The sequence below is a fragment of the Saimiri boliviensis genome, chromosome 17 (assembly GCF_048565385.1).
Source record: "Saimiri boliviensis isolate mSaiBol1 chromosome 17, mSaiBol1.pri, whole genome shotgun sequence".
NCBI lineage: Eukaryota > Metazoa > Chordata > Mammalia > Primates > Cebidae > Saimiri > Saimiri boliviensis.
This window is the reverse complement of record NC_133465.1, coordinates 67421794-67444106: the sequence shown is the minus strand read 5'-3', so window position 1 is coordinate 67444106 and position 22313 is coordinate 67421794. Positions and strand designations below refer to the sequence as shown.

At 52.6% G+C, this 22313-nt stretch overlaps 1 non-coding gene and 1 pseudogene across 1 annotated transcript; one reads left to right on the top strand and one right to left on the bottom strand.

Moving 5' to 3' along the window:
- Nucleotides 1-1190: 1190 nt before the first annotated feature.
- Nucleotides 1191-1354, bottom strand: LOC120367081 (U1 spliceosomal RNA). The gene has a single exon (XR_005581571.2). It is a non-coding gene; the product is annotated as a U1 spliceosomal RNA (small nuclear RNA).
- A 13569-nt stretch (nt 1355-14923) lies between these two features.
- Nucleotides 14924-16211, top strand: LOC101032639 (alpha-enolase pseudogene; annotated as a pseudogene).
- Nucleotides 16212-22313: the final 6102 nt, after the last annotated feature.

Genomic DNA, 22313 nt, shown 5'->3' with positions numbered 1-22313 from the left:
CATTTGCAAAGTCCTTCTTCCCATATAATGTCACGTTGAAAGGTTCTAGGGATTAGGACCTGGGTTTTTGGGGGCTCATTATTCGGCCCACCACAATGACCAAAAATCGTTTTGTCATGTGGGGAGGGGGTTAAAAACGACCTGCTCTGGGAGTGAAATGAGGCCCAAGGCATGGCCCGCAGAAAATGCGTGTGGACTGCAGGTTCTGTTGTGAATGAGATGAGAACGTGCTTGACTCAAGTCAGGGACACGTGTGCCTGTGCATGTGGGGGGCGTGTGTGTGTCTGTGTGTGTGTGTGTGTGTGTTTCATGGGAAGGGATGTTTGTGCCTGTGCATGCGGGGGGCGTGTGTGTGTGGTCCATGGGCAGGGACATGTGTACCTGTGTATGTGGGGGGTGTGTGTGTGCGTGTGGTCCATGGGCAGGGACGTGTGTACCTGTGTATGTGGGGTGTGTGTGTGTGTGTGTGTGTGGTCCATGGGTAGGGACGTGTGTACCTGTGTATGTGAGGTGTGTGTGTGTGTGTGTGTGTGTGTGGTCCATGGGTAGGGACGTGTGTACCTGTGTATGTGAGGTGTGTGTGTGTGTGTGTGTGTGTGTGCATGCAAGGTCTGTGGGCTCGATTGAGAGGTGTGCAAAGGGTGAGCATGGGACTATTTTGAGGTCTATAAAATGAGGTCCTCCTTCAGGGTCAAGGCTATTCACACTCAGCGCCTGTAGGGCCTTTAGGTTTTGTGCTTATGAAGACTCTTCTGGGCACGCACATCACCTGTTACCACCTGACATGCGCTGTGATACAGACTCAGTCTGCTTCATGGTTCACTGAGGGCCTGCTGTGTGCAGGGTACTCTTCTTTTTTTTCTTGAGACGGAGTTTTGCTCTTGTTGCCCAGGCTGGAGTGCAGTGACACCCTCTCAGCTCAGTGCAACCTCAGCCTCCTGGGTTCAAGCGATTCTCCTGCCACAGCCTCCTGAGTAGCTGGGATTACAGGTGCCCATCTATAATCCATGTCTGGCTAATGTCTGTATTTTTAGTAGAGATGGGTTTTCACCACGTTGGCCAGGCTGGTCTCAAACTCCCGACCTCAGGTGATCCACCTGCCTTGGCCTCCTAAAGTGCTGGGATTATAGGTGTGAACCACCTTGCCCAGCCCCTTCTTCTTTTTTTTTAATAGTAGAAAAAAAAAGCCACAGGGAAAAGTGCAAACACAGTCCCTGCCCGCCACTGACTACACAGTCCGGTTTCCTGCATTTGGGGAAATTGCAGGTGTCAGTGCACCTGGAATTCAATGCGTGGACCTAAGCCTGGGAAAACCACCTTTGTGATCATGGTGCCTCCCCTGCCAGGTGAGCGTGCAGGTACTCTGCCAAACATGGGGACTCCGCAATGAACGTGCAGACAAAATCCTTGCGCTGCGGTGGCCAGTCACATCTGTGTCTATTTGTCTAACTGTCTCACTCATAGAATGTATGCGCCTCGAGGGCAGGCACTTTTTCTAATTATTTAGGAGTCATCTCCTTAGAAGACTCGACACGTGGCAGAACTCAGTGAATATTTACTACACACGTCCCATTGGGCCTCTCTCTGCAAGGTGAGAATTTAGAGGGACGGTTCTCCAGGTGAAAATGTCCCAGCAGGGCACAGAGGAAGTTTCTTGTTTCCACGTTGTTTTTTGTGCAGTGCGATTGTTTTTCCCTAGAGTTTTCTCAGAGTCTTGCGTTCTAGTGTCTATTGTGGATCGAGGTTGAGTTTTGAATGATGACATGTGAAAGGCTGGCAGCTGATGCTTGGATGGTTCATTCGCTGTTTTGCTGAGATACGTACTAGGTGCCATGAAATCCACTGGGCTGAAAACATGCCTTGGAAGAAAGAATTTTCCCCAAATTATTGGATCTGAAAGGTTTCTGTTTGCACTTCCTTCTAATGTTCCCAGTTCCCCAGACAACACCTGCAGCCCCAGCACCCTCGGGTCGCTCCCTGGTCATGCCGCCTGTACGGACGCAAAGGAACAGAGAATGAACGTAGTTGGGCACGTGCTGGTCTCTAGGCAAACTCAGCCTTAGATTCGTTTTGGGGGCCTTTCTGATTCTATTCTAGCCCTGCAGAAAGGAATCAGGGCTTCATATTTCACTCCGGCTTTCAGGATGCAATTCAGAATCTTTCCAACTCAGGGTAAAAACAAAACGAAACAGAAAGGGGACAATTTACAGAGAAGCATCACAAGCGACTCAAAGCCCAGACATTGCTCCTTTAGTGATGCCCCTTTAGCGACGTAAATGATCTAGAGTTTCGGAGGTGAGCCCTCTGTCCTTCCCTGGGGTGGAGCGGGAGGGCAGAGGCCCAGGAAGAACACCCGAGCTACCGAAGAACAAGCCCAGGGTGACAAGAGGCAGGCCGAAGGAAATGATATTAACACACAGCCCCGACACGGACACACGTGAAGCCTGAGACTCCGTCCTGGGGTTCTGACGGCGCAGACCGTGAGAGCAAAGCTAAAGGAGATTTCTAAATGTCGGCCCTGGGCTCCTCTGTGGAGCTACAGCTTTGTTCTTTCTCAGGCACCGGTGGGAACATTTAAGTCCCGCGTTCGGCAGAGTCCGAGCACTTTCAGGCCGGCCTTCCCGCCAGGTTTCTCAACGCTTAGTGTGAACAGTTCTTCATAGAGTTGCCAGAAATGGGAGGGGAACTTCTTTCTTCTTCTAATTCTTCTTCTAGTAACTCCTCTTCATCTTCTTCCTCCTCTTCCCCTTCTTCCTCTTCCTCTCCCTCCTCCTCCCCTTCCTCCTCCTCCTCCTCCTCCTTCTTTTACTCCTCCTCCTCCTCCTCTTTCTTCTTCCTCCTCCTCCTCCTTCTTCTCTTTCTTCTTCATGCCTGTCTTCCAGGATTGCACCACATCAAGAGGAACACGGTAAGAGGAGGGAAGCACAGGGAGTCAGGATGGTGTCAGCCCCTGCCGGCCCAGGACTGTGGTTTGGGGCACTGCAGCGCACCTGCAAGGGCCACTCTGCATAAACAGGCACCGTGGGAAATGGCTTTCGTATCTGCGACCCGAAAAGCTCCATGTGTGTGGCCCATGGGCTGGGATCCGGGCCACAGCCCCCCTCCACCGTTGTTTCGAAGCCTGAACCCCATATCTCCACGCCTCCAGAGACTCCTGTGCAGCTCAGGGGAGGGAGCCATGTGTTCACCACGGCAAATCTGGACAGCCGCAGCCTGGCCATATTTCACCTTTATGCCTGCTGAGCTTCCTTCTGCTTTCAGAATGGGGAAATTCAGACATCAATGTGAGCTTTCCAAGAAGTTTCAGTTCCGTTTCTTAGACCGAGAGGAGGCACACGGGTAGGTTTTGCCCAGATGACGACGGGTAGGCAATAGGCAGGCAAGGGGGCCGACACGACTGCTCCCCAGCAAGGCTGCGGCCGCGTGCTCTCCGTGTTCCCCGGAGAGGCAGTCTTGCCTCCTTCCCTCTCATTCAACCCGTCCCTATTGCTAGGCATGAACTTTTAAACAAGGCTTTGCCATCTCTTCATTATAAGGCGGCTCTTACAGAGAAACTGCATTCAAAATGTGAAACTGCACACCAAAGACACGAACATGCAAACTCAATTCTGTAAAAAATATTCTGTTTAATTGATTTTCTAAAAAAATCTATTATGTTTCTGTGAGCCTATTGATCTGCAGCTCCACAGAAGTAATGAAGAAGCTCTGTGATCAATAAGGCCAAGGCGTGTCTTACCCAGAATCTGTTCCGCCGTCCGCCAAGGATGTGGCCGGCCGATTCCCCAGACAGCACCGGGAGTGCGAGTGGCCTTCTTTGTGTCTGTGGGGGTTGATTTCTCTTGGCATAAACATAACATATGAAACCCTGACGACTTTTCTTGCTCTGAAAGCCAAGAATATATCATATCAGTCATCATGAAACACGCAAGAACGCAATTTGCAAAAAGAAAAAAAAGAAAAGAAAAGAAATACTATGCCTTTTAACCTCAGTACATTAGCTCCCCCCCGCCCCATATTTAATCAAGATAATATTTTACTCCTCGGCTCTTACGATGGACTTCATTCTTTTATATCCACACCCACCCGCTCCCCGCCAAATTCAGGTTGGTTTTACCAGTCTTAGAAGGCTTTTCTGTTTCAGCAGTGAATGCAAAGCACAGGTAGCTGCAATCGCAGGCTGATAGTTCTGAGTAGAGCAAACATCACTATCTTATCCTCTAGAAAGTAATAGTGTGGAATGAGATAAGACGCTCGTGACACACACAAACAGCGTCCGGAAATATGGCAGGCACCACCGGGCGGCATTTGCTGGGGAAGGAAGCGCTCCCTGCCCCAGATAAGTAATCTTGATTGCTGATGATTTCAGGATTTGTCATTTGCATTTTGCCCTTAAACCAGAGGACACCCCCTGGGGCGGATAGTGATCTGTTGCTGTGCAAACGAATCCTGCTGCATTGAACAGATTGAAGAGCAAGGCTTAAGGCCGGTGGACGTGGCTCACACCTGTAATCTCAGTACTTTGGGAGGCCGAGACCGGTGGATCATGAGGTCAGGTGATTGAGACCATTCTGGCCTAAAGGTAAAACCTTGTCTCTACTAAAAGTAAAAAATTAGCCGGGCATGGTGGCTCGAGCCTGTAATCCCAGCTACTCGGGAGGCTGAGGCAGGAGAATCACTTGAACCCGGGAGGCAGAGGAGGTTGCACTGAGCCGAGATCACACCACTGCACTCCAGCCTGGTGATAGAGTGAGACTTGGTCTCAAAAAACAAACAAACAAACAAACAAACAAACAAACAAACAAAAAAACCATGAAGACTTTTTCAGGACTAGCCCTACGCTGACCCATCACCACCCAGTCCAGAGAAGTTGGCTGCTGAAGGTGGCTGGGTGGTGGGTGGGACGGAGGATGTGGTGGGAAATTAGATTGCCAAGATCAGCAGGGACCAGATCTTGAAGGAGGTTGCCTGAGGGCACTGGAGAGCCACAGAGGGATTTTTATGAGCGGAGGGAAATGACCAACCCAGTAACTTTGAAGCCATCACCTGCCACCGTGCAGAACTACAGTCCTCAGGTCGCTTCTTGCACCCTTGAAAATAATAATGATAGTGCTAATAATAATGGTGAACATGCTGGACCAGACTGTGCTGCAAGTTTTGCAAGTAGCAACTCATTTCATCTTCACAACACCCCTGTCAGGGAGCTCCTGTAATTCTCCCATTTTACAGATGAGGAAACAGAGGCACACAGAGAGGTCCCATGAGACAGGTGCCTAATCCCAGGAACCACACTCCCTTGGTCTGGGGTGGGATGACACCCTCTGTTCTCAGCTCTTAGGAAAGCGTGCTGGATCGGAAGCACCCAAGTGACGATGTCTTTCATGGAGGAAAAATAACCTTGGCTCGGTTCACATTTGTGTTCTAAGAAGCCCATCACTTGGGAAAAACGTGATGGTCAGTAATTTCATGTGCACATCTTCCGGGGACAAAGATGGACCCAATTTGGAGAGTGGGGTGGAAGTGGGGCAGCTGCAGAGAAAAGGGCAGGAGGATGGTGCAGCCTCGAGATGGTGGGGCCGGGGGGGTCAGTGCAGCTTTGGGATGGTGGGGCTGGGGGGGTCGGTGAAGCTTCAGAATGGTGGGGCGGGGGTGGGGATCGATGAAGACTCGGGATGGTGGGGCTGAGGGGGTTGGCACAGCCTTGGGATGGTGGGGCTGGGGGGATCAGTGCAGCCTGGGGATGGTGAGGGGGAGTGAGGAGTGAGGAGTGAGGGGCTGGGCCCAGAGGTCCACCTGGAGTGCCCGGCGGGTGGTGGTGCGGTTCAGATCTACCCGCCGCTCGCTTGGGGCTACCCTCTGTCCCGTCATTCCAGCCTTTACTGAGCTCCTCCTCTGCACAGCACTCCACTTCACCAGGTGCTGGGCTGAGGCAGTGACCCTGGGGATATTCGGGGAGCAGAGAAAGAGGAATTGGAGTTGGATGGAGGAGCTGAACTGTTGAAATGGGTGCAAAAGAGAGATTCCGGGGGCTACACACCTGGTGCCATGAAGCATGTGAATACGCCGTGCACACGTAGAAAATGTAAAACGCTTTACATTGAGTAGCTATTTAATGCTTATGACTAGCACAGAGGGAGGTCCTACTGGAACATGGCCAGTCCCCAGTTGCCTGCTAAGATGACTCCCTGAGTTGGCCCCCTTCGGAGAGTTGGGTTTCAGAGAACTGGCTTTGAGCCTGGAGCCCAGCTTGGAATCTGAGCGGGGGAGAGGGAGACCCAGGGAATGGGAGGGAAGCAGAAGGACACATTTCTTCCGTTGGGTCTGTGCCTGTCTTGGGGTGTTGGGAGGACTTCTCAAGTGGGAGCCCCCGCCCCAAGTACCACATGGCTCTGCTCTAAATCACTCAAAGCTCCAGAGCTTCATTCTGTCCAGATGACAAGACTGGGAGGCAGTTTGCTAACACAGGGGTCCCACGGGTGTGTCTTGGTTGTTTGGCACCAGCGGTTCTCACTCGAACAGCACACTAGAATTCTGGCGGGACCCTTGAAAACCTTCAATGCCTGGGCCCCACCTCAGACCTGTTGGATCAGGGTCTCTGGGATGAGGCCTGGGCACCCCCAATTTTATAGCCCCTCCCCCAGTGACCCTCACCAGGTCGCAGCCAGAGCCAAGCCCCCCTGGGATTAGCCATCGATCACACTTAAACATCGTCAACGCCCCAGATAGAACCTCACAGGAGAGGCAGTGCGGGGGACGGGAGAGGGGGCCTGGGGGAGAAGGGGAAGGAGCAGGAAAGCCTCCAAGACCAATCCCACAGGCAGGACACTTTGGTGGAGGAGAATCACGAGTGTGCCTGGCATGGAGAAGGCACTCTCCTCTTGGGTGCCAGGCGTGTGGCTGGATGGGGTGTGGGACTAGGGGTGGAGCTGAGCATGGGGGTGGCTGTGAGGTGGCGGGCTGGCTGCTCCCGCTTTCTAGCTGATGTTTGCAGGGCCGCCTCCACAGGCTGTGGGTGTGGCAGGTGGGATGGGGAGGTGGTCAAGGAAGTTGGGGGGGGGTCTCCCGCTAGCCTTGAGATGGCAGGTAGCCCTCCTTGTTCCCTGCTAATCATCCTGACAACCGTGTTCTTGAGTTTCGCAGGAAACGACTGTGGAAAATGAGACCACAGTCAAATGTGTCAAATCAGAGACCCGGTGGAGACCCCGCCTGGAACGCGATTTGTGACCCGCTGTCGAACTGAGACACTTGAAAGGCTCTCGGGGTCCAGAGGAGGCTTTAGGGCTTGCCGTTCCCCGCCCAGCTCTCTAGGAGAAAGCCTGCTCCGAGCCTGGCTGGCGTCCCAGCGCTGGACTTCGGCTCCCGGGCGGGCGCTCTCGGGCAGGACTCCGGGCACCTGCTCCGCATCCGCACACTTCTGACTGGGAGCCGCTGCCCTCTCACGCTGCCTCTGGCTTCCTGGCCTGGCTCCTGTCCCCGCTGGCTGGCACGGCGGGCGGGCGGCCTTCCTGGACAGGCGCTTCCTAAACGCTGCTCCTCCGGCTTCTGATGAGGGTCTGTGGTTGGAGGCTCAGTGAAAAGAACCAGGACAGAGCGGTGACACCACTGGCTGGGCGTGGTCCTTTCAAGGGCAGCTCCATCTCCTGAGAATATATCCCTTCCACCTTTTGGTGTTAGAAAGTGCTTTGTTTTGTAAACTAATAGTGATTTTGAACGGCCAATGCTTTGAAAATACCTACTCGGAAGATGAGTGGGCTGCCCGTGCTGGGTCCCTAGCTTTCTGTTTTGAAATTTATCGCCTGGAGGAAGCCCGCTGATGTCTGAGTTGGGTGTTTCATCTTGGGGTGAGGTGTGGGGAGGGCAGGGCTTCCAGGCAGGTGGGACAGTGTTGACGTGGGATGGGGGAGAGGGCGGTGCTGTGGGGATCCCAAGTCACCCTTTTCACGCCTTAATTTCCGTCAACCTATGCCTTGGGGCGATTGCATCGTGCTGCGTGGGCACCTACCATATGAAAGATACCTGACTAGATCCTAGGGATGGGCACCAAGATACAGGAGACATGGTCCCTGTTCTCAGGTCAGCGAGCCAGGACAAAAGGCAGGCCCGAAGTGTCACTTGTCAGGAAGCAAAGCTCTGGGAGATGGCAGAGTGTGGGACCGCCGTCAGTGTCACCTGGCCCTCCAGCTCAGTCACCTTGTTCCCTGGAGTAAGTGACGGGGGCTTGAATTCCTTTCTGTCAAATGGGACAAAAATCTGTACTTCAGGCCGGGCTCGGTGGCTCAAGCCTGTAATCCCAGCACTTTGGGAGGCTGAGGCGGGTGGATCACAAGGTCGAGAGATCGAGACCATCCTGGTCAACATGGTGAAACCCCGTCTCTACTAAAAATACAAAAAATTCGCTGGGCGTGGTGGCACGTACCTGTAATCCCAGCTACTCAGGAGGCTGAGGCAGGAGAATTGCCTGAACCCAGGAGGCGGAGGTTGCGGTGAGCCGAGATCGCGCCATTGCACTCCAGCCTGGGTAACAAGAGCGAAACTCCGTCTCAAAAAAAAAAAAAAAAAAAATCTGTACTTCAGGGGCATCACCTGGCTAATTTCATTGCCCAAGGTAGATACATGTATGTAGGCATGTGTGTGTGTGTGCACGTGTGCATGTTTTACATGTAAAACCCACACTTCCCACATTTTACAACTGTTTTATTGGGCTTGTGTGTTAGCTTGTTTTTTTTTTTTTTTTTTTTTTTTTTTAAATCACTCTTTGGCGGTGAAGACTGTGGTAGGTTAATGTTGCACAGGTGTGGAAATAGTCGTGCTATTGTGAATGTTTTTTTTTTTTTCTGAGGTGGAGTCTCACTCTTGTCGCCCAGGCTGCAGTGCGGTGTTTCGGTCTCGGCTCACTGCAACCTCTGCCTCCCGGGTTCAAGTGCTTCTCCTGCCTCAGCCTCCCAAGTAGCTGGGATTATGGGCACCCACCAACACACTCAGCCAAGTTTTGTACTTTTAGTGGAGACGGGGTTTCACCATGTTGGCCAGGCTGGTCTCGAGCTCCTGCCTCAGGTGATCTGCCCGCCTTGGCCTCCCAAGGGGACCACAGGTGTGAGCCACCGTGCCTGGCCATTATTGTGAATCTTTAGGGCTCACTGTAGCCCTTGGCTAGCCCTTATGGCTAGCCAGGGTGTGTGTGTGTGTGTGTGTGTGTGTGTGTGTGTGTGTGTGTCTAAGGAGAGAGAAAGAAAGAGAATGTGAATGGTCTGGAATAGAAAATCGTTCCTAGCTATCTTGTATGATGTGTTTTCTCTTGGCCTGAGTTTCTAGTGAGATCAATCAAAAGAGAAATCAGAATGAAATAGGATTCCCTGGTATAAGAGAAAACAGCGTTCAGGGCACGTGACATTGTTTAAGCTCTAGAGCCCGGGACCTGGGATTGGATGGGATCTGGGTATGTTTGGGGTTTCTCTGCGTGTGGCCATTCCTGGCTTCCAGATGTAGATTTGTCAGTGGAAAGCCTCCTTGGGGCAGGAGAGGAAGCTCTCCAGGGAAGCCCTCCCAGTGGGAAAAGGCATGGTCATGACCAGGCACCCTTGCTTCGAGGCCTGCCACCCCGCAATGATGGAGCATGAGCCCTGGGCCTGCATGGCTCGCCCTGCTCCCCGCTGTCCGAGTCCACTGACCACTACCACTTTCAGTTCTTCCAACACACCCAGCCTTTCCCCACTCAGGGCTGGCACACTCCCTTCTGCCTGGGTCTCCCCGTCTGGCTCCTCTCGTTCCTTAGCCCTTGGCCCAAGCATCAGGCCTGCACCGACCCCTGGCCGGTCCCTGCTCTTCTCCTGGTGACACCTCCTCCTTCTCCGCACGCTCGCTGCCAGTCTGTTGACCTTGCTGGCTTCCTTGTGTATTATCTGTGTCCCCAGCAGCTCATGTGCCCTGTGTGGCCAGGGACCTGTGTTCCCAGGGTAGCCGCTCAAGAAATACTTGCAGAATGACTGGTCCTATTTGACCTTTATTTAATTGTCATTGAATCTCATTTAATCCTCTAGCAATCCTAGAAGTAGTGACGATCTTAGCTGCATTTTGCAAGGGAGGAAACAGTTTTCTGGAGGGTGTGTCACTTGCTCAAGGCCACCCATGTAGGGTGTGGCAGAGCCAACACTTGGACCCATGTCTGCCTGACTGCAAAACCCAAGCTGGAAACGATACCCCTCTCCGTCTGGAGGTTCCTGTGCAAGCAAGTTCCCGAGCCCGTTTGCTGCCACCCTCCCTGAGTAAGACGTGGGGGCACGGATAGGTCCTACACAGCAAACTGGAAGCCCCTCTGCTCATCTCCCAATCCTGCCAAGGCAGCAGAAAAGCCAGAGATTTCCAGGCATCAGACCCGCTGGAGCCAACACCCCGCAGACAGGCCCCTCCATGACTGATGGAAGGCAGCGGCCGGCTTCTTGGGCATGGCACACATGGTCTGGGCTTCCTGGCGAGCAGGCCACAGGTAGGAGGGAACCAGCTGGGTCTTGCCCTGGAAACTCTTGTGGCCACCTGCTGCCTCCTTCCTCCTTGGTCAGACCAGGTGGCCCTTGCCTGGTAGCCTGGGGTAGGGGAGTCTCCTTATTTTGTGATTAACAAAGACTCAGATGGCCCTTGGGCAGTGCTGGCCCAGAGGCCCTGTATTCCCAGCTCCGAGAGGGCTTCACATTTCCGGGGGCTGTCCTTGTGTCAACACAGAGCCTCTTTGCCCCATCGGTGGCTAAAACTCTCCCCAGTTGCTGCCAGCATGCCCCAGGTGGCGATCTCAGGGACCTGAGGCCACAGCTGGAGGGGGTCTCTCAGTCTTCTCTTTCTGCTGCCCCGAAGCCCAGCTCCGTCCTGGCTGTGCTTGCATGGAGCCCCAGAGTTGGGGAGTGGAACAGGAGGGGAGGAGGGAGGAGAGAAGGCAAGTGGAGGAGCCCTCCTTGAAAAGTGGCCGCTGGGTCCCAGGCTCTCGTGTTAGAAGAAAAAAGACTCTGGAGACTGGAAGTGGAGCAGGAGGGGCAAAAGTGTCACTGCCCGGCTGGGGACCCGACTTCATACAGTGTTTATTTAGACTCTAGGGGTGAGACTCGGAAGAGGGGAACTGGGTAGGTCTTCTCAAGCCAGGAGATGGGACTGTCCCCATCCCGTCTCTGAGTTGTGCCGGCTGGCAGGACCCAGATTCGTGTGTTGGCTGGGGTCTGCTGAGTATGTGGGGTGCCTGCCCTGCTTTTATGGGGTTCAGCTGTCTTGAGATGCCCCCAGTCAGGGCTGCCCCGGTGTGAGCAGCTGGTGGACATGCCAGGGTTTACTGCTTTACATGTTTTATCTCATTTCATCTTCTTATCTCCACAAAGGTGGACAGCATCACTCCATCGGCAGGAATCAGTGCTCACAGGGGTAAAGATGCTTGTGTGCAGGCGTGGAGCCAGCGTGGACCCAGGCCCGTCACCTCCCGGACTCCTGACTCCCGACTCCCAGGCAGAACATTACCGACTGAGCACGGATGCTGGCGACTCCCCAGGCTTTGCTTCAAGTTTTGACTCTGCCGCTTGTGAGCTCTGTGACTTATGAACTCTGAGAATCCATTTCCCTCTTTGCAAAATGACAGAAATAGTTATCTCTTCGCAAGGTTGTAGAGAGGATTAAATGAGATAATGTCTGTGAAGCTCCTGGTAGCGTGTTCAGCTGCCTAGGCTTGGAAATTAGTTTTTTCCATTGAATTTTCTTTAGAGAGAGGGGAGAATCCAGATAAAATATAAGCATCATTGTTTAGTACACACATGAGACACATATGTAGTCATTATCTACATATATACCTCTGTGCATATATTCAGATACACACGTCATCTATACACATACACACATCTACGCACATCTATTTATATATACACATATTTATATATTCATACTTGCATATTCATATCCATCTCCATATATACATATATATTCATGTATATGTAATGTATACATATATTCATATCTATCTACACACAAATACATATACTAATATATACATATATTCATATCTACACACATATACATATATTTATATCTGTCTACACACATATATACATATATTCATATCTACATACACACATCCAGCTATTCCTATCTGTGCATATAGATTATATTTCTATTTCTCTAAACACACATTTGTGCATCTATATTCATGTCTAGCTGTCTATACACAAACACGCACATGCACACACACAGCCCTTTTGTTTTTCTTTTCTTGGCTGGAAAGCTGGAGGTTTTTATTTTTCTCCCTAAGAGTGGTGACGTCACAATGACTTTTGAAGCTAAATTTTCCTTGAGAAGAGAAAGCAACATGGTCCCCGCTGGCGTGAGCGGTGGCCTCTCCCCTCGATGGGTGGATCTCCAGCGTGTCAAACCCGCAGATTAGTGGGAGGATTGGGGGAACGATGACTCTGACCGGAACCCAAGAGGCTTAAAAATATGGTAATGCAATTAGCAGCTTTCGGCAGCCTAATGAAGCTTCTCTAAAATGCTGATAAAATACCACTAAAGGAAAATGCTGAAGAGCCTCTTCAAACTTCCCAAAATGTGAAGTGCGTCCTTATGGAGAAAATAGCAATCCAGTCGCCTTTCTCTGAGGTTCAAGATTAATTAGGGGCTTATTTAGTGCATGAATGAGAGAACAAATGAACTCTTGGATGGCAAAGCATTGAAACCAATTTTTTAATCTTTTTTTTTTTTTATTTTTACAATTACATCCCTGTCATAAAAGTCTTCATTAGACATTGTCACCAGCGTGCATTGTGTTCGGGAAGTATTGCCACTGGGCTTCTGACGAGACTGCATTTCCTTTCTTTGAACAAGGACTCTCATCACACGATAAGCCTTTTCTTTCTTCCTAAAGGTGAAGGGCTGTGGCTTGGAAGGCGAGTCCAGGCTCCAGGGGGAAAATCATCTCCCTACTTGCCCTATGCAACCTGAGTTTCCCTGTTTTCTGAGGCTGTATTAGCCCCTTTGACACTAGCACGGGCCAAAGAGGTGGTTGGAGGATTTCTCTGGCTCCTTGGACACTTCATTTCTTTATTCGCCATTTTTCTGGTTGGTTGGTTTGTTTTGAGATGGTATCTTGTTCTGTTGCCCAAGCTGGAGTGTAGTGGCACGATCTCAGCTCACTGCAACCTCCGCCTCCTGGGTTCGAGTGATTCTTGTGCCTCCGCCTCCTGAGAAGCTGCCGTTACAGGTGCATGCCAGGACACCTGGCTAATTTTCGTATTTTTAGCAGAGACGAGGTTTCACCATGTTGGCCAGGTTGATCTTGAATTCCTGACCTCAGGTGATCCGCCGGCCTCGGCCTCCCAAAGTGCTGGGATTATAGGTGTGAGGCACTGTGTTTACTCTCCATTTATGATGAGGAGACAGGCATGGAGAGGAGTAAGTGTGGCATACTACCTGTCCCATGCCTGGCTACCTACTCCACGCCTCCTCTCCGGCCTTCTCCCCCTCCTCACAAATGACCCTCTGAGCGGAAGCCAGTTCTGATTGCTGCCATCAGTGGGTCCATTCATTTCACCCAGCAGACACTGGCTGGGCAGGAAGCAGTCCTGTGCACTGCTAGGTGCTGGGATGCAGCAGTGAGGAAAACGCGTGTTCTCCTGGCTCATGGGACTCACAGTCTAGGGTTGATTGCCTTGATATTTGCAAATTACCTTGATCACTTCTGGCCCTGGTCTGCCTATGCCAGGACTCCATAGCAACAGCATCTTTATCTACTGGATGTGTCCACGTGGCTGGGCAACATCACAGGTGTTGGTGGGAATCCGAAATGTGGACACTGACGCTAAGCTGGCCTCGGTGAGTCCTTCACTTGCCCTTGCCTCTCCTCCTGCATCTGTGGATCTGGGACCTGATCATCTGCGACTGTCATGTCACACTTGGACTGAGAGACTCTTAGGTGTCCTGCCTCAAGTCCCACCTCCTGCCGCTCATGCCCTTGTGTGGTTCCCTCGCTTTGAGTGTGGGTGGGGACCATGCAATTAGATTGCCATATAGGAATTCATCTAGCAAAGAAGATGGCATTCCTCTCTTCCTTGCTGGCTTTGACAAAACAGGTGGCCACATTGTGAGTTTCCTACGGAAGGGGGCAGGTGTGAAGGAGCTTTGAGTGGCTGGCTCCCAGCTGAGAGTCAGCAAGAAATTGAAACTCTCAGTTCAACAGCTTGCAAAAACACCAGAATTCCGGCCGGGCTTGGTGGCTGACACCTGTAATCCGAGCACTTTGGGAGGCCGAGGCAGGCAGATCACTTGAGGTCAGGTGTTCAAGACCAGCCTGGCCAACAGGGTAAAACCCCATCTCTACTAAAAATACAAAAATTATCCAGGCATGATGGCGGGCACCTGTAATCCAAGCTACTCAGGAGGCTGAGGCAGGAGAATCACTTAAACCCAGGAGGCAGAGGTTTCAGTGAGCCAAGATTGCGCCACTGCACTCCAGCCTGGGTGACAGAGCAAAACTCCATCTAAAAACAAAAGGGCTGAGCGCAGTGGCTCACGCTTGTAATCCCAGCACTTTGGGAGGCCGAGGCGGGTGGATCAAGAGGTCAAAAGATCGAGACCATCCTGGTCAACATGGTGACACCCCGTCTCGACTAAAAATACAAAACATTAGCTGGGCATGGTGGCGCGCACCTGTAGTCCCAGCTACTTGGGAGGCTGAGGCAGAAGAATTGCTTGAACCCAGGAGGTGGAGGTTGCAGTGAGCTGAGATGGCGTCGTTGCACTCCAGCCTGGGTAACAAGAGCAAAACTCCGTCACAAAAGAAAAAAAAAAAAAAAAAAAAAAAGAAAACAACTCCGCTTCTCTTCCAGGGGACGAGACCCGGCGGTTAGAAATCCACCATATCTGTTCTCAAGATCCATGCCAGGGAGATTTTTGACTCATGGAATCCCACTGTTGAGGTTGGGATCTCCTCACCGCAAAAGGTCTCTTCAGAGCTGCTGTGCCCAGTGGTGCTTCAACTGGTATCTCTGAGGCCCTAGGGCTCCGGGACAATGATAAGACTCGCTATATGGGGAAGGGTGTCTCAAAGGCTGTTGAGCACATCAATAAAACTATTGCACCTGCCCTGGTTAGCAAGAAACCGAATGTCACAGAACAAGAGAAGACTGACAAACTGATGATCGAGATGGATGGAACAGAAAATAAATCTAAGTTTGGTGCGGATGCCGTTCTGGGGGTGTCCCTCGCCGTCTGCAAAGCTGGTGCCGTAGAGAAGGGGGTCCCTCTGTACCACCACATCGCCGGCTTGGCTAGCAACACTGAAGTCATCCTGCCAGTGCCGGCATTCAACGTCATCAATGGTGGTTCCCATGCTGGTAACAAGCTGGCCGTGTAGGAGTTCATGATCCTCCCCGTGGGTGCCGCAAGCTTCAGGGAAGCCACGCGCATTGGAGCGGAGGTTTACCGTAACCTGAAGAATGCCACCAAGGAGAAATATGGGAAAGATGCCACCAATGTGGGCGACGAAGGCGGGTTTGCGCCCAACATCCTAGAGAATAAGGAAGGCCTGGAGCTGCTGAAGACTGCAATTGGGAAAGCTGGCTCCACCGGTAAGGTGGTCGTCGGCATGGATGTGGCGGCCTCCGAGTTCTACAGGTCTGGGAAGTATGACCTGGACTTCAAGTCTCCTGATGACCCCAGCAGGTACATCTCACCTGACCAGCTGGCCGACCTGTACAAGTCCTTCATCAAGGACTACCCAGTGGTGCCTATCGAAGATCCCTTTGACCAGGATGACTGGGGAGCATGGCAGAAGTTCACAGCCAGTGCAGGAATCCAGGTGGTGGGGGATGATCTCACAGTGACCAACCCGAAGAGGATTGCAAAGGCCGCAAATGAGAAGTCCTGCAACTGCCTCCTGCTCAGAGTGAACCAAACTGGCTCTGCGACCGAGTCTCTGCATGCGTGCAAGTCGGCACAGGCCTGTGGCTGGGGCATCATGGTGTCTCATCGTTCTGGGGAGACTGTAGACACCTTCGTTGCCGACCTGGTGGCGGGGCTGTGCACTGGGCACATCAAGACTGGTGCCCCTTGCCGATCTGAGTGCTTGGCCAAGTACAACCAGCTCCTCAGAATTGAAGAGGAGCTGGGCAGCAAGGTTGTTTGCTGGCAGCAACTTCAGGAACCCCCTGGCCAAGGAAGCAGTGGGCCGGCCAGGCCTTCAGTCGCCTGTTGGCTAATTAGACTCCTCCCCTCGTGTCAGCTCGGGCTGCTCCAGGCCCCCCGACCAACACTCGCAGGGGCCCTGCTAGTTAGCTCCCCTCGCCCACCACCGTGGAGTTCGCACTGCTTCCTTGGGACTTCTGCAGCAGCCAGGCTCCCTGGAGCCCTCTTGGCAGCCCTAGCTTTGCAGTCATGTAATTGGCCCAAATCATTGTTTTTCTCACCCCGCTTTCCACCAAGTGTCTGGAGCAGTATGAACCTCCAGTGTCATCTCCGGGGTGGCCACAGGCAAGATCCCCAGTGGTTTTGTGCTCAAAATAAAAGACATCGGTGAACCATGAAAAAAAAAAAAAAAAAAAAGAAAACACACACCAAAAAACAGAATTCTACCAACAACCAAATGAGTTTGGAAACAGACCCTTCCCCAGTCGGTGTCTTAAGCCACTGTGTGTTGGCATAATTTGTTATGCAGCCCTAACTAATAAGCGAATTAATAACCCCAGGCAGAGACCCTGTGTGGGAGCTTAGGTTGGTTGACTTACACAAGAGGCCATGCTACCATAGTGAGCATGGGGTGAGAGGGCAGCCACCGCTCACTGACAGCCTTCTACGTGCTGGCTGCTGTTCCAGGAGTGACAGCAAGGATGGCTCCAGCGGACAGTGATGAAGTACAGGGTCTGGAGCCAGAACGTGTGGGTGTGAATCCAGCTTGACTGCTTCCTAGCTGTGTCGTGCTAGATGTGTTATCTGCCCCCCATGAGCCTGGGTTTTCTCACATGTAAAATGGAGGTGGAGATAGCATATTCATTCATTTTCACACTGCTATAAAGACACACCCACCGGGCGCGGTGGCTCAAGCCTGTAATCCCAGCACTTTGGGAGGCCGAGGCAGGTGGATCACGAGGTCGAGAGATCGAGACCATCCTGGTCAACATGGTGAAACCCCGTCTCTACTAAAAATACTAAAAAATTAGCTGGGCATGGTGGCACGTGCCTGTAATCCCAGCTACTCAGGAGGCTGAGGCAGGAGAATTGCTTGAACTCAGGAGGCGGAGGTTGCGGTGAGCCGAGATCGCGCCATTGCACTCCAGCCTGGGGAACAAGAGCGAAACTCCATCTCAAAAAAAAAAAAAAAAAGACACACCCTAGACTGGGTAATCTATAAAGCAGGCATCCCCAAACATTTTACACGGGGGGCCAGTTCGCTGTCCCTCAGACCGTTGGAGGGCCGCCACAGACTGTGCTCCTCTCACTGACCACCAATGAAAGTGGTGCCCCTTCCTGAAGTGCAGCAGGGGGCCAGATAAATGGCCTCGGTGGGCTGTAGTTTGGGGATGCCTGCTATAAAGGAAAGAGGTTTAATTGACTCACAGTTCCACTTGGGTTGGGAGGCCTCAGGAAACTTACAATCATGGCAGAGGTGAAGGGGAAGCAAGCCCTTCATCACATGGCGGCAGGAGAGACAAGAACAAAGGGGTAACTTCCAAACACTTACCTAGCCGTCAGATCTCGTGAGAACTCAGCCATTATCACAAGAGCAGCGGAGGGAAACTGCCCCCGTGATCCAATCACCTCCCTGCCTCTACACGCGGGGATTACAGGGCCCTCCCTGGACACGTGGGGATTACGATTCGAGATCAGATCTGGGTGTGGACACCGAGCCAAACCGTTATCAGATAGTATCTCCCCTTTCCTCACAGAATAAATAAATGAAATATCGTATGTGAGTATTTAATGAAATGCTTGTTCTGTAAAAAGTTCTCAATAAAGCACAGCATTAGTCACATAGCTAGGAGTGTGACCAGTAGAATGAAGCTGTAAGGTAGGAATTTAATCAGGGGACCAGCTGGACTGAAACCCTGTTTCCCCACCACCAACAGGTATGTGCCTCCAGCCCACTCCTGCACCCAGGCTGTTTATCATGGCAGCAATTGTGGTGTTCCCGCAACCAACAGGCAGAGTTGGTGGAAATTCCAAGAGCTGCCCTGGTGGCATGTGCACTTGGGACGCAGGGGAGTATCGCTCAAACTTCCTCTGTTGGCTCTTCATCCCACTCATACAGCTCAGAGCTGAAAGCTCCGCATGGCAGATCAAGGACAGGGATCTGGGGTTGTGCACCCAGCCGGCTGGCTGGTACTGCCGTCCAGGTAGATCACAGCAGAGCCAGCTGTGGACACACAGGAGGGTGGCAGGGAAAGTGTGTAATCCAGACAGTGTCCAGATGGCTCCGGTCCTGGCATCTGGGGCAGAGGAGACTCCTGTTTCCATGCTTTGTTTCTAGAGAGTTATTTGTGGCCTCTGAAGCAAACCTTATTCCATGCCTGTTAATCAGCTCTAAAAAGCACATGTAGGCACACAATACCGTAGACTTGGGGGCTTAGGCAACAGGAATGTATTTTCTTGCAGTTCTGGAGGCTGGAAGTCCGGGATCGAGGAGCAGCCTGGTTGGCTCTGATGAGGCTCTCTTCCTGGTTTGCAGACAGCCACCTTCTTGCTGTGTGCTCACATGGCAGAGAGGGAGCGATTCTTCTGGTATCTCTTCATTAAGGCACTAATTCCATCAACGGGTCCCACCCTCATGACCTCATCTAATGTTAATTGCACCTCCAAAGCCCCATCTCCAAATACCACCACATCGTTAGGTTTGGGGGTTAGGGCTTCAACGTACAAATTTGGAGGGGACACAGTTCAGTCCACAGCACTCTGCTGCCACCAACATTACCCAGAGGGGCTGCCTAATGATCAGGGGAGATGCCAGCACCCTGTCCGTATGAGGGAGTAGCTTCAGTGACAGGATCTGGCTTTCCATTTAGTTTGGTGAATTATCCTGTCCTTTCTCAGGGCTTTGTCTGTGCCTGGGGTCATGTTCACCATGGAGGAGCAATGGGAAGCCCCAATTCTGAAATTAATTGCAGAAGGCACAGAGCCAGCATGGGCATGGACGGGAAGGGAATGGGGGTGTGCCAGAGAAAACTCCCCCTGCTGGCTATCCCTGGACCCTGGGGCCAGCACAGAGCCTGCTTGCACCGGAAGCTCAGCATGTGCTCACGGCCAGAGAAGTACATCGTGTTCTTGTATACAGCTTTGTGGGCATCAGGAGTATTCGTATCCGCTGATCGGAGGGGGATTTCTGAAACAGCGCACTCTTCCTCTGGAGAGTGGGGCAGATCACAGGACCAGCAGGACCTTGTTCAGGCTGCATGAGGCAAGAAGGTGCCTGCCTGGGCCGTCTCAGGGAAGGAGCTGCACCTTTGATGGCACCTCCCACTCCAGGCACTAGCCCAGGGCCACAGGGTTCAGAAGGCCATGCCCTGATGGAGATCTAAAGGAGGATACCACCGGGGCTTCCACCTTTTCACCCCCACCCTGGAGGTGTTGCAGGGACAGGAAAGTGTAGAGAAAAGCCAGAGGCCTTGACCAGGTGCCTGGGGTTGCTGGGGGCCGCGGCTGTGCAGAGAAACCTTGGGTCCTCCTGAGCTCCACGCTGAGCTCCATGGGCATGGCGGGTAGACCGCAGACGGGGCTGGAGGGTAGGGCTGGGGGATGTTTGTCACCCCGTGACCCTTTTCGAAGGTTTCTTGCACTGCCTGCTTTTCCTTTGCCTCCAGAGCCCCTTCCCTTCTCAGCTGTCCCCTTCCCAGTCCTGTAAGTGGCTGCTCCAAGGCCAGCCCCTCTGCTCCTGGCCTCTATGTCACCATCGTTATGAATTTTGGCTCCTTCTTTAGTTCAGAGCCTTGCAGCTCTCACACGCTCCAAGAAGCGCTTTCTAAGCAGGTTCTAGGTGCTCCCCCCTGGGAACAGATGCCAGATGGGGGCTGAGAGGGGGCCCTGAGCTCTTGAACTTGTGAGCGCACTGAAGGGTGGTTTCAGAGGCACAGTCCCGGCTGAGTAGGCAGAGCACGCTCCGCGTCACCCCCACTCGGCTTTCTTCCTTCATGTGGGAAGCAGCTCAAGATGGCTCCAAACTTGAAAACCCTGGGGGAGAATTCCACCCTCAGAGGTACCCAGGCTCAACAACTACCTCTTGCAGCCAAACAGGTGAGGGGTGAGTGTGGCATCCGCATTCCCGGAGTCACTGTGCATTCAGCCTTGGGCGGTGAATTCCCTTGGGGTGGTGTCTTGGGCTGGGGCATTGCCTTGGGGCTTTGAGGTCCATGACTTGGGGCACCTTTCTGGAGTTGAGAAGGAAGGCTGCAGAGAAGGCAGTGGCAGCCACTGAGCTCCAGGAAACACAGCACTGGGTCCGGCATCCCGAGGGATTGTCAGGCCTGCGGGGCGGTCAGCAGCTATCCTGCCCCTGCCATCCACAAAACCCTGCGCACCTGGCCCTGTGGCTCCATCCCCAGAGCTCCCTGTCCTTGATGTGCAAGAGGCTGGAAGGAGACAGTGGCCTTCAGAGCACTGGGAAGGCTCAGCCACCAGATGACAACTTGAGATTCAGAAAGAGAAGCTTGGATTTGCATTTCACTTTGCATCTCATTTGCATGGACTCAGAACCTGGTAAAGACTGCATCTCTTTCTAGCATCTCTTAGCCACCTGGGGCCCTGGGTGGCTTTTCGGTTGCAGAAGCTCGGTTCTGCGCTGGGTGAGGAGGGAGACAGGACTCATTCGTGGGACTGGGGTGGGATAGTGGCTTCTCTCGCAGCATGGGATCTCCAGAGGTCCAACTTTCCCTGGAAAACTCATCATTGAGCAGGGGGAGTTTTCCCTGGGAGTTATTTTCTCTCTCAGGCCAGGAGCTCACTGTGATTTCAAAGCGTCTGTGTGGCTTCATTTGGGTCACTTGGTTTTCTGTGGCTGCCAGTAGCCCAGAGGTCCCTGAGTGCAGTCCGGGGGCTCCGGAAAGGGGGAAAATGCATCATCTTGTGTTTGAATGAATCACAAAACTTCTTACATCAAGCTCACTTTAAGTGACCAGAGGCTTGGCTGGTCCCTTCCTGTCCTGAGCTGGCCGGCTGCAGCATCCTCTTCCCTAGGGCAGGCCAGGTCAATCTCAGGTGCTCGGGCTTCCAGTGAGCCCCCCAAGGACCTAGCCTGGCCCTTCTGATGAAGGTAAGTTATCTCTTTACCAAGGAGGGGGCGGGGCAGAGCTGGGAGAGGATTTTGGGTGTGCCTGCACCCAGGTTCGGCTTGACTGTGCCACTCCTGGGGCTCTCCTTCTTCAGAAAGCAGATGAGCGTGGAGGTAATAGCTGCTTGGTTCCTCTCCTCTTTCCTCCTTTGAAAATGGCAATCGTTGGCCAGGCTTGCTGGCTTTTACACCCCGCACGCAGGAACCCAGACTTGGGAGCTTCTTGGAGGCAGCTGGTCCTATGTCAAGTGCCTGAGATCAAATTCCAGCTCTGACGCTTACAGCTCTGTGACCCTGGGCAAGTTCTAAACCTCTCTGAGCCTTAGCTTCCTGCTGCCTCTTAACCACAATACTGTTTTGGGATTGGCAATCACTGGCAAATCTGAGGTGCAAGAGTCAGCGACAGCTGTCCTTGGGGAAGTGTCCTTAGTGTGGACATCTCCCCACTCTCCTTCACCACCCTCTGCCCGGTTTGGCCGGCTTAGCTTTTAGGGCAAGAATCAAGCCTCACTCCCCAGGATCCAGCAGAGCCGGGTCCTGGGTCAGTCGGTAGCAGCGTCATTCTGCCCCTGCTCTGACAGAGGGAGGCCCGCCTGGGGCCTCAGGGTGCTGGGCCAAGGATCTTCCCTTGGAAACAGGAGGAAGCTGTGTTTGCCACCGAGGCACTGACAACTTCAGAGAAACCCGTGACACCCAGCCCCCCTCCTCAGGCTCAGAAAAAGGGAAGGGGGATTCGGGGAGAGGGGAGTGAAGGTGAAAGAGAGACGGGGGTCTGAGAGCTACTGAGCAATAAAGGACTTTAAAATAGATTCACTTTAATTATATACTTCAGTAATTTGCTCTAGTTTCCCATCCCATTATTAAATTACAACAGTAACTCATCTAATGGATTTTCGCTGAGAAAACATTCGTTTTATTTTATTGTGTTTTTGTGCTATAGTCTATAATGAAGGCAACCAAATCCCCCTCGTACCGGAATGGGCCAGGGTGTGGGGAGGGGTCCGAGGAGCAAGGTGGGAGTCAGAATACTGCCTGCTAATTCCTGGGA